Below are 12,487 nucleotides of genomic sequence, written 5' to 3' on the forward strand. Positions count from 1 at the left end.
CTTTATCTTGTATTTACGACATAATTTCTCTCAGTGAATTTCTAATATAATCTAATAGTGCAGTACAGTATGTGTGTGAAGAGTGCCTTGTGTTTGTATATTGATTCAAAAATCTATACATTATATACAAAGGACAAGATAAGTTTATTTGCCAAAGCAGAAGATATAAATCCTCCCTCTGCACAAATATTCATTGACTAAAAGATTCACCGGTTTGGTTTGGTTTGGTTTAGTTATTACATTAAACAGCATGAGGTGGAAACACAAATCTGCTGTGCTGTTTTTTCATTATGGCTCTTTATACACTAAAAACATGATGGGTTATTTTTAACCCAGCTAAAAGGGACAGGCCAAGCCTTGATAGATTCAACCCAAAATGTTTGGTTGTTTTAACCCATCATTGGGGTAAAATGTAATTATTTTCTGGGTTGATTTAACCCAACAACTGGGTTTGTCCCCTTTTGACCCATTTTTTAAAGTTGATTGTGTTCTTGTGGTTATATACAGTCGTGGAAAAAAATAAAGAGACCACTCCAGTTTTGACTTTACTCATCATTTCTAGATGTATTGTGATCATTTTAGTCCAGTGTCTATTTGACTTCCAACCAAAGCAAACCTCAACAGCAAAACTGAGAGCATAACAAGACCCGAGAAAGATGGGTTAAAACATTTTGTTATTGAGAAAATAATTTGAACATGTTTTCTCTTCAAGATCAGGAAACACTGCATCTTTCTTGTTACTGTATATGAACCATGTTTTCCCCATTTTAATTTTCAGTAAATAAATGCAAATAAAAACATTACTTTTAATAGGAGATTGTTGTCGGTAGTTGGCAAACTTAAAAAAAATGATAATTTTACTTAAACTAGGGCTGTGAAAATGTACACGCTTGTAACGCGTTAACGCAAATACATTTTAAGGCCACATATTTATTAATGTGCGATTAACGCAACTCGCAATTTCAGTTTGACCCATAGTTGGATAAATTCAGACGCAGCCTTAGACAGTAAATGTGTCCCGTGCTGTCTACATGAGTCAGAGGTTTTCATAAAAATAAGTACATTAAGCTCTTGTCAAGCGAATTCAATGCTCTAAATGGTCATTGAACATCTGAAGTTATCTTTATTTATATGTTTTCTGAGAGGTGTACCATCCTAAATGCTCAATCTAATACAAAGATGGTTGTCCATCCACTTGCGTGTCTGAGATTTTGGTTTTGGTTTTAAAACTTGCAGGAATGAGAAAATAAAGTGCAGGACTTGCTTGATGTTAAAATAATTATTAAGAGAGATAAAGTTCAGGAACTGATTGATGTTAAAAGAGTTATTAAGACCGACAAGATTCAAAAACGATCTTCCTCATCTAGACAGAATTATAGTTTTAAAAATATCTGTTTTGACAAGAATCCACGCAGATATAATCACTTATTTCTTAAGTAAATGTTTTGTTAATGTTTGGAAAAATATCTGATGTGTAACATTATTAGATCCTTGCATTACAGTAAATCTAAAGCTGTCTCTCTCAATGTCAATCAAATAATAAAAGAAAAAAGTATATTGATATTGAAACTTATATTGATATTGTTTTTGACTTTGTCTGTTGCAAATCTATTAGTTTTACCAGTGATTATAAGGTATGAATATGGTAATTATTGGTGGTAATTTTGGATGTCTCTCAAAATGAACTTTGCTGACTATGTCAGCTTCAAACAGGTGTAGTTCTGTCATGTTTTGTCAGATTTCAAATTATGCATCATTTGAAAGTTTTTCAATATAGAATGTCAAAATATAAATAACTCATTTTTGAAAATTTGCTCATTCTAACTCAATTTGCCAGCACGCTTCACAAATGAAGCAGAAGCAAATAGAAATGGAGAAAGAAAAGGGTCTTCTGAAAGAAAAAAATAATATACAAAACAATAGCTAAAATGTAAATAGGCTGGTGTAAACATACATTTGCATAAAGCAATTAATCGCGAGTTAACAATCATGCGATTAATCTTAATTAAATATTTTAATCGATTGACAGCCCTAACTTAAACACATAGTAAATTTAGAAAAACTGAAAATAATCTTGAAGTGGTCTTTAAATTTTTTTAAGGGGTCATCTTTAATGAACGAGTTGTGTTCGGTTGTTCAGTGTTTAGTTTGGATTGTTAAACAGATTGCTTTGAGTTTATTACACACGTGACGTGTAATGTGGTTGGTGAGACCCGAGGGAAAACCACAGATGATTTTCTAAAGCTGAACTTCACCTGCAGAATTTGTGATGAGAGCAGAAAGAGACTCCCAGTCATGTGTAGATTAATAAAGAGATGTGTGTCAGTGCAGTGCAATCATTCTCAAATCATCAAACTCAAACGCATCTTTACAGACATATGATGACTTTTCTCATCTTAAGGCTCTTTATATAACCTTTTGTGTTGACATTTAAAGATGACTAACATTTGTCTGTCTATCAATCTCTCTCGCTTTCTCGTCTCCATCAGTAACTTATGGTTTGGCACTGTTGTGTTATATTTAGACTGGTAGAAAAACATTCAGCCACTGGTTTGGTTCGAGTCGAGTGGAATTTAAAATGTGCAATTTAAATCCCTGGAAAATTGTATATGTTGATATGAAATATGCAAATGAAATCGCTCAATATATTTCCTAAAGTCCCACATCAAATATTTTCATTCAAACTCACTCCCATATTTATTAAATCTCTCGGTTGGAACAGATGATCATGCAAATAATGATTTTCTAGTGGGATGCAAGTTTAGTTGTAGGTATTTGTGTGCTAATATTGTTAGTAGATCTGTATGGATAAAGAAGCTCACAGTATATTTATTATTATTATTATTATTATGGGAATTGGGTATAGATGATAGGATGTTCAATTATCACAGACAATAATTAAAAAACTAACCCAAATCAACCCACTCAATTTGGCATTAAATAAATTACATCAAAAGAGACAAGATGTGGTAAGTTACTCAAAAAATGTATGAATTACTAGTTACTAAGTACTTCTTCAATCATGTAATTAGATTACTGTACAAATTAGTCTATTCAAAAAGTATTTAATTACTTATATTAATTACTTTCTAAATCCTATTTAGTAAATGATACAAAGATTGTCTCAAATAAATCATTTAAAACTACATCAATTATTCTGGTCACACTTTTAAGGTCCAATTCTAACTATTAACTAACTATCAACTACATTTGCCTCAATAAAGTCCTAATGCTGCTTATTAATACTTAGTATTAGTTGTTGTTAAGTTTAAGCATTGGGTAGGTTGATAAGGTTTGGCAGAATAAGGCATTAATATGTGCTTTATAAGTATTAATAAACAGACAATATCTCAGTAATATTAATGCTAATAACTAACCAGTTAATAGTGAGAATTATAAACTACACTAGCATGAACCATTATTCTTATTAACTCACCAAAGTATTTAAAGTGACAAGGATTCATAAAAACATGCATATTAACATTAAACTTTAAATGTTGATGTTAATGGTTTTATATCATCTACAGACATAGACATGATTTCAATTACATCAGAAGTTACTATCATTAAATTACTGAGTAACACCTTACATTACTTTTTCAAGGAAAAGGTCATTAAAGCCTAATTACTTAGTAACTAGTTACACCCAACACGAACAAGACGTACCAGAAAAACATACAGCTTGCATTATATTTTGGAAAAATCTTTTTATTCTGATTATTAACAAATGCTCATCTTTGTCTCCTGAGCAGATTTATTTCATAGCTTAACTTGTTTGAAACCCAAACCATGTCTTTGAATCTTTAGTCCTGGACGGTGACTCATTTCTGAGTCCAATTACGGTGTCTGGTGCTTGGCTTATATAAGTCTCCGGGGATAACAGAAATATCATAAACTCTCGTGCTAAACTGTGAATCTGTTGGACTCAGAGACTGTCAGACTTTAATGGGTTTGAACAGCAGGTGGAAGCTTTCAAAATGCAAAGCAGTGCCATCCAATTTACTTTCTCAATATTTTGCTCATAATCAAGCGTATCAGCAATTAAATGCACGCGTTTTGTGACCTTGACCATGTAGATGATAAGACATCGAGATCTGGAGGATATAAAGGTGCTGCGTTGTTTTATACGCGTACACACGTTGACCAATCATGGATTAGCAGTGCCGGTGTCTCTATTACACTGCTTGTCACAGGTTTTAAAGCATCTAATCAGACGGCATGTTTTATTCACATTCTGCTCTGATGTGTTGCTCTGCACTTCATTTAGACTGATGATGAAGATTATGAGACTCAAGACTGAATGATATACAGCAGTAATACTGATGAACTTACAAGCGGATTTTTGCAAACAACACATTTATTTTCTACTTGCATTCTGTTGTTTTGTATTCATGCATCACTATTACTACTAAGACAAAAATTTCAAGTAATAGTGAAAATTTGCCAATAATTGATTAATGTTAATGCTTTCTTAGGTGTGTTTGCATTTCTTTAGCTGAACACATTTAGCGATCTAAAATGGTGGCATGCAGAATAAAACTAAAAAATAACAGCATCATGCAATGTATTCTGGTAACCAGAAATCCTCATAAACCTTTTTCTGTTTTTTCCTTCCCAGAATGCTTTGCATGAGGCAAATGTTGACCAGTAAATAACATAGTGTTTGCATTGAGATGTTACTTTAAGTATTGGTTTATACAATTTTTTCTTATTTTTCTTTATATTTTCTGATTTTTAAACCATTGTCACCTGGCGTTAGGGTTACAGTTGTCATTTTATGTAAATCTAACCCTAAACCGAAGCGACAATGGTTAAAAAAATAGGACAAAACAGTTGAGTAACTATCAAGCCCCTAAGGTGAAATTGGAGTAAAAAAATCTAAAGTTTAGTTTTATGTGCTCACGCGAAACCTTCATGTGCAAAATTTTTGTAAAGTTTTGTTTTGTGTGCTCACGTGAAACTATCGCGCGCACACGTGAAAGCGAAAATTTCATGTGTGTACGCAAAACTACAAGCGATAGTTTCACATGCGGCCGCGAAACTAAACTTTTTTTTAATTTTGCTCCGTGTCCCCTTAGGGGCTCCGTAAGTAACCAATACGTTACAATGCCACGTAAACAGAAATGTGTTATACGATCATGAAAAACCGCAAAAATTTGTGACAATATCATGAAAAAAAGAATCAAAACGTTACGTGACTATATCACAAAATTTTGTGATACTGGGCTGATTAATGCTACGTTCTAGCATTAAAGACAACTCAGATTTTGGATATTTTTCACCTTAACCATAAAACGATGTCTAGAACCGTGATCTTTTAATTTTAATAAACACTTACATGTTTTGATGTTACTAAATACTTTTAATTCATACATTATTTCCGGTTTTAAATCTGAGTAGTCTGCAAACATAGCATAAGGTGAGTAAATTATGGGTTACATTTATTTTCTTTTTTGGGTGAGCTATTCCTTTCATTTCAGGCTATGGTGGACAATAACATGAGTGAAAAATCAATGAGATCTAGAGACCAGATTATCATAAAAATACATGAGAGGGCTCTTCTGACTTGGGCTGGTAAGTAACTACATAACCAGCATGTTGTAAACTGTACTGTACTAACAACTACTCAAAGCTCCTTTGCAACTGCATAGCAACAATCTGCTGAAAAAAGAAATAAAATGCCAAGCTGGTGAAGTTGATCATTTATTGTGGCTCTTCTGGTGAAACTGGATGACCAAACACATCTTGCTGGTTAAATGTTTTGAAAATCCTGATGAATGTTTTGTTTACTCTTCATTTGCAGCAGCTGCATGAGTAACTCACACCGTGATCGTTTCTCAACCCAGCAAGCGTGACTCAGAGAAATTGAAATCTAAAACTATGGCTAAAGAGTTTGCTAACCTGAGTTGGCCTTATTGCTCATGTATTATTAATCACAAATCTTTTCAGAGGTCCCAGTAGCACTGAACCGTGTTCTTAGGGAAGCGTGCCGTCTTTTAACCGATGTAAGAACATTTATAACTTATTGAAGATCATAACTGAACAGCTCGCATTACTTTTACTAGAACAGAAAGCCTGCTGCAGTAATGTGCAATATAAAGGAACATGTTCATCATTTAATGCACACATATTATATAATAAAAAGAATATGTGTGTAAAGAAATGTGGATTACATTTGGCTGTAGGTCATCCCACACATCATCTAGGTGAAATGCATTGGTGCACACTGCCCACACAGACAGCTGTCTTCTAATGGATGACATCTCACAGGTGAGTAATGTGCAATGGTCTACATTATATAAATGTGATGTGATGTCACATTTCAGTATGGAGCTTGTTGTTATACACTTGCTACTACACAGCAAACTGTATATAAACATTCAATCAAATATTTGCTGTAGTTATGAAACTGTTTGCCAGTAACTTACTGTAGATTTATATTTGTTATTTACTAACGACAGTTTGTTTAAATGAACATTACACATTAACAAGTCTTTATCTTTACAGAATAAAACTATAAAATAACAGCCTCATGCAAAGCATTCTGGGAACCAGAAATCCTCATCAACCTTTTTTTGTTTTTTCATTCAGATTTTGGTTCCCAGAATGCTTTGCATGAGGCTGTTATTTTAGTTTTATTCTGTAAAGATATTGGGCCCTATCTTGCATCCAGCGCAATTGACTTTGTCAGTGACGCATGTATCATTCGTATTTTGCACCGGCGCACAGCGGGTTTTTCCCTCCACAGGCGCACGTCGGCAAACTAGGGAATGAACTTGCGCTCCCTGGGCGGTTCAGCACAAAAAGGAGGCGTGTTGTGGCACAAACTATCCCTGGTGCTATTTTGCAGTTTCAAAAAACAATTGCGCCACTGACCAGAAAAAACTAGTCTAAAGTCAGTGGCGCGTGGTTCATTATGCTATTTTAAGGGCGCATGCTAGACCATAATGTATAGCGTGCACAACGCGCACACATCTACACAGATGCAACAGTTATTTTTGCAAATCATAAATTATTACAAAAAAAAATATTAACACATGAGATAAGGGAGATCATTGGGGTGATATTTTTTATTTACTTTGTGTGGCTGCATTAAAAAAATTCTCATGCAAATAACGATTAAAATATTTTCATAAGTTTGTTGTGTGGCTGTATTACGTTTATTTTATGTAAATAATAATTAAAATGTTTTCATAAGAAACCTTAATGTATGTGAACTTGATTTGTAAGAGTACTTTGGGGTTGGACTGCTTGCGTTTCTTGACTTTCAGCGGTGAGGGTGGACGCAGCGATGTCCTCTGCTGGCGTCAGGTCCTGAGTAGAGGCAGATCCACCTCCCGTTACATGGCGTGCCCGATTTATGCTGGCAAGCTTGGGATTCCCCCGTCTCCTGACATCATTGTAGCGCTTGGCGCAACGTCCTGGGGATGCCAGCTGATGAGACAATTGTGTCTATTTCCTCCCACACCTGTTTAACCGACGCTGATTTGGGCGGGTTTTTTTCCATCCCCATACAAAACAACTTCTCTGTCTTTGATGCTCTTACAAGAACGTTGGTCTCCTCGGCTGTAAACCGCTCCTGGCGTGCGCCTGGTAAATCCGTCATAATAATAGCAACCTGCCATAGAACTTGCGCCCTTGCATTTAAAGGGAATGTTGGATAGCGTTCTGATTGGTTTATTTGACGTTACGCCCAAATCACACCTATGAATAATGAACCTACTTCAGACCAACCCCTTATTGATTTGCGCCCGGCGCAAGAGTTATTTCTCACGCCGGGAAAATAGCAACAGCGCCCAAGATCCGCCCACAAACTCACTTGCGCTTTGCACTTGCGTTTCAGATCGTTAAAATAGGGCCCAATAGCTTGTTGGTTTGAGTTAATAAAATGATGAGACCTATTTCAATTGAATTGAATTTGTAAATTCTTTATCTCTTGTTTGTATTTTTAAAGTACAAACCTTTTTTTTTTTGCATATTTGCAAATAATTTTATGAGATGTAACGATGATAATGTAGGACAGGGGTTCTCAAAGTCCGGACTCCGGTCCGGATCCGGACCCGACGGGAACTTGATCCGGACCCGCGTCCACTTCATATTACAAGTGCATTAATTCCTATGTGATTGATTAAATGTGTGCATTTGCTACTTTACAAATGCATATTAAACTTGTAAACCATTCGTTTAGTTTTTTTTTCATTTTAGATTTAAGAATATTCCTGGTCCGAAGATAAAACGAGTTATTTAAAAATTTCCTGTGTGACGCTGTAGCCATCACACCCAGATATTATGCACAGCTACTTCATGTACTACGGCTTTTGATCAGTAAGTCCTTATCAATCTGAAATCACTGTTGGTATGATTCATTTAAAACATGCATTTGAAAAAGCAACACTCGTCAAACATAATCATTATACATATTCTTTATTATCATGAAAATACCTGAAAAGGTTTGAAGAACAGCAATATAAATATATCCTTAAGACATTTCCTGGAGCTGCGTGTTTCTGGTTCTTCGTCTGCAGCGCATATTAAGTTTCTGCCCGAGAGCGCCCCCTGGCTTTTGGATGTAGCGGCATTTCACCGTACTTCATTGAGAAGCATAGCAAGCATCATCAGCCAATTTATAGGTGCACCCCTAATTTTGGTCAGTGTCTCTGCCTACCAACCACACTTTTTTTGCCACGGTTTATGCATCTGATGGAGAACATACTGTGCCATTTCTCTAATTAGGTTGCTCTGTATTTTGCACCTGGTTACTTTTGGCATATTTCTTGTGTTTATGTTTAAAAAAATTGTTTTACTTTAAATGCAAAATACACTTATGTTTTTCCCAAACTATTAGTGTTGATTTGTTATATAAACAAATTATTTACATAAAGTTTTTTCCGGACCTATGAAAATTATGAGAATTCAGATTTGGACCTTTGAATGTAAACTTTGAGAACCCCTGATGTAGGATATCAATACATTTACAGCAATTAATAGCCTGCTATTTGTAATTCTATGACTTGAAAAAAACGGCTTTAAAGGTTTTTAACTGCTAAAAGCAAAACCTTAACACTTTATTTTACGGTGTCTTTGTTACACATGTTACATGTAATTATTATAGTAATAACAGTTAATTATGCATAATTACATGCAACTAACCCTAAACCAAACCCTAATCCTAACCCCAACCCTATAGTAAGTACATGTTATTAATGATTATTACTTAGTACTTAAATGTATAATTACACTGTAACAGTGATACCGTAAAATAAAGTGTGACCAGCAAAACTAATAACCTTAAAAAAAAAAATTTGTGTGTGTGTAGCCATGGCAGTAAATAACATAAATTTACAGTAAATCTACAGTAAGTTACTGGCAAACAGCTGGCAGTCATACTGTAATTTCTACAGAAATGTTTTACACCAGTGGTTTATAGAGTTTGTCACAATGCATTCTGGGATTGATGAATGATACACACGAATCTGCTATACAGTTCGGCCAGAATGAGGTATATCAAAATATTTTACACTCCTTTTTTATATCAGTGTTTGTTTAAGGATAAGGTGTAATGAACTAAACTTAATCATGAGCTCCATACATCAGATTGTAAACATTTTTCATTCCCATCATATCTCACTCATGTCCTAAACATTGAAGGATCACTGAAGGTTTTACTGCTGTGGGTTTAACATAAATCATGTTCGCCTGAGACCTGAAATCAACATAAGTGATTAGCTGGAGATGTTGACTCCTTCAATCTCCTCAGGGTTTAGTCAGGTTAAACCGTTTAAAACATTTCAGATTTCTCATGAGAATTACATACGTACAACCACACAGCTCAAGGCTTATTTCACACATGGACTCGTGACAGCACTTATACAGCAATGTACCATGGGATAACCGATATATCTGACTTTATGTTTCACCTTGTAAATACCACGGTACTGTATATAAAAAAGACAATCTATCAATACCATGGTATATGTCAGATTAACACGGTTTTACCACACTTACAATTTTCTGGTCATTCTTTACAGTATCTCTTAATAAGCTATAATATAATATAGTATGCAATGATATATATTAACATATTCAGATCACTATCAGATCTTTTCAAAGTAAAAAAGAGCTGAATCATATTATTCTGACATTAGGATTTGTGATATAAATGTTCATTATATCAGATTGTGAGCAGAATTCCAGTAGTCACAGTTGACTGGTGATTGATGTTTATCTCTTGATGTTATGGCTCTGTCTGATGAAATAGATTTTGTATCCCACCTCACAGACCACCCAGAGCCCATTATCTGATAATTGGGTCACTTGTCTCCCTGCTGGATCTTTTCTTGCAGAATAAAGGATCTTATTCTGGGTCTACTGGCGATGGAGAGCATAGTGAAACATAACAACCAGATCAATTTGCTGAGGATAAAAGCGCATTTATAAGAAAAAATGTACTGTTATAGAGGAATTAATATTTCAAACAGGTATCAGAATCATGTTCATGAAAAAACTGAAAATCCTTTAGCATTGTGCAGGATTGATTAAGAGTTTCTTTACTTTGAAATGAATCCGAAATTAAGATCTGACATTTAATTGATTTGTTTCAGATCTTGAGATCACTTACAAATGATGATAGAAATCTCATTAATAATCCTGCGGAGTGCTGTAAAGATTATTTGACTGGATATGGATATGAAACAGGCTTTATATGTCATTAAATCTCCTCAGGCTTTAAATTAATTATATTTAATTATAATGAAGCGTATATTTAAATATTTACATCCTTTAAAAACAAGTAAAACATCCATCCAAGATAAACAAACAACACAAATCCTGCTAAAAAAGAAGCAGACTCAGGTTTACAGATGCACTGATATATCGGCTTATAACCAGCAGCCGATTGTTTAATGATCAGGGCAGATTATATCTTGGAAATCAGTAGGATCAGGACTGAAACTGTGTGATTATTTTAAATCACGATGACATTGAATTGCATGACTTTATTATTATCAATCATTTGAAACAAGACTCTATCAGTAAATGTCATTAATTGAATATCGGCATTAAAGATTTTCCCAATTCCAGTAATAGAAAGACCTTGGAGATAATAACTTATATCTGTAATGTGATTTCTCTTTTACAGGTGAATTGAGATGTGTATCTAACCAATGACATGAACAATCACTCAATGTGACGTGTGCATGAACCCTGAGGAACATCGGGAGTTTCATCCTGTAAGATCAATTCATCTGAAGTTAGTACTCGACTGCATTTACTACACAACTATCTCTCATTTATGTGCTGATGTTGTTGTTTTGTGATGGTGATATGAGTCTACCCCTCCAATTAAACCTGCTGAGAGAGAATCAAGATTAATGATGTCTGATTCCCAACAGAACATCAGATCAAAACAAACCATCAAAATATATTACAGATTATATTTAGCTTGAAGAAAATTAAAGCTATTTTAGATTAGTTTTCCATTATTCATTTTTAAATGAAGACATTAAATTATATACAAGTTGAATTGGGCCAGTGTTTGACATTGAGATGACTGACAAAAACCGTCTCTGTTTAAATAAGTATAGGGGTGAGCAGGTACATAAATGTAAAATCTACAGTAAGTTACTGGCAACCAGCTGCCAGTAATACTGTCATTTCTACAGAATTTTTTTTACAGTGTATAATAAGCATTTTCTTTATGCAAACCATAATCTCTTTTACGTCTTTAAATATGGAGTAATTTGTGAAATAAGTTTTTATGAGATTCAACCCATATAAAAAGCTTTTTGTTTACCAAAGCAGTAAACTGGGTTCAATTTACACTTAAAAATTTCCTTAGCAGAGCCAAATAAAGTTCAGTTAGAATTATTTATACTGAATTTAGATGCATAAATATTGAATTTAAACATTTAAGTGTGTGTGCACGCGTTTGTGTGCGTGTTTGTGTGTGTGTGTCTGTTCAATGCAGTGAAATATTAATCCTTTCACACCAATAGCCTAACCTACAGTATGTTTGAAGTCATTACCCATCATGCCTTGCAATCTCTCATTAAAACAAAGCAGTGGAAAGTGTGTGAAGTGTCTAATGCGTGTATTGATCGCAGCGTGTGAAATATATCTCATCTTTCTCCACTGTGCACATCTCTGTTGATATCAATGTTTTGCATGAGTGCTTTAACTGCACCTCGGTTTTAGACGATGACCTCTGGTAAACCCCAGACAGATCAGATTCACACCAGCTTTATCATGGGTTATGTGGTGTTGTATAAAGAAGAGGTGACAATTAAGATGTACATTGAAGCATATCAAACACATTTCAATACTGATTTTTCAAATGTGTATTTACTGTAAGAATGTCTTATTCCAGCTGAAGGTCAAAGTCGCATTTGAACTCTCTGTAATGTTAAATTCAGTCAGGTGTGCGCTCGGGTCGAAGAGGAGGACACAGAAAGTCTGCTGGCTATTATTTTTAGCAGATACTGATCTTTTG

Source organism: Paramisgurnus dabryanus, chromosome 10, assembly GCF_030506205.2.
Source record: "Paramisgurnus dabryanus chromosome 10, PD_genome_1.1, whole genome shotgun sequence".
Lineage (NCBI taxonomy): Eukaryota > Metazoa > Chordata > Actinopteri > Cypriniformes > Cobitidae > Paramisgurnus > Paramisgurnus dabryanus.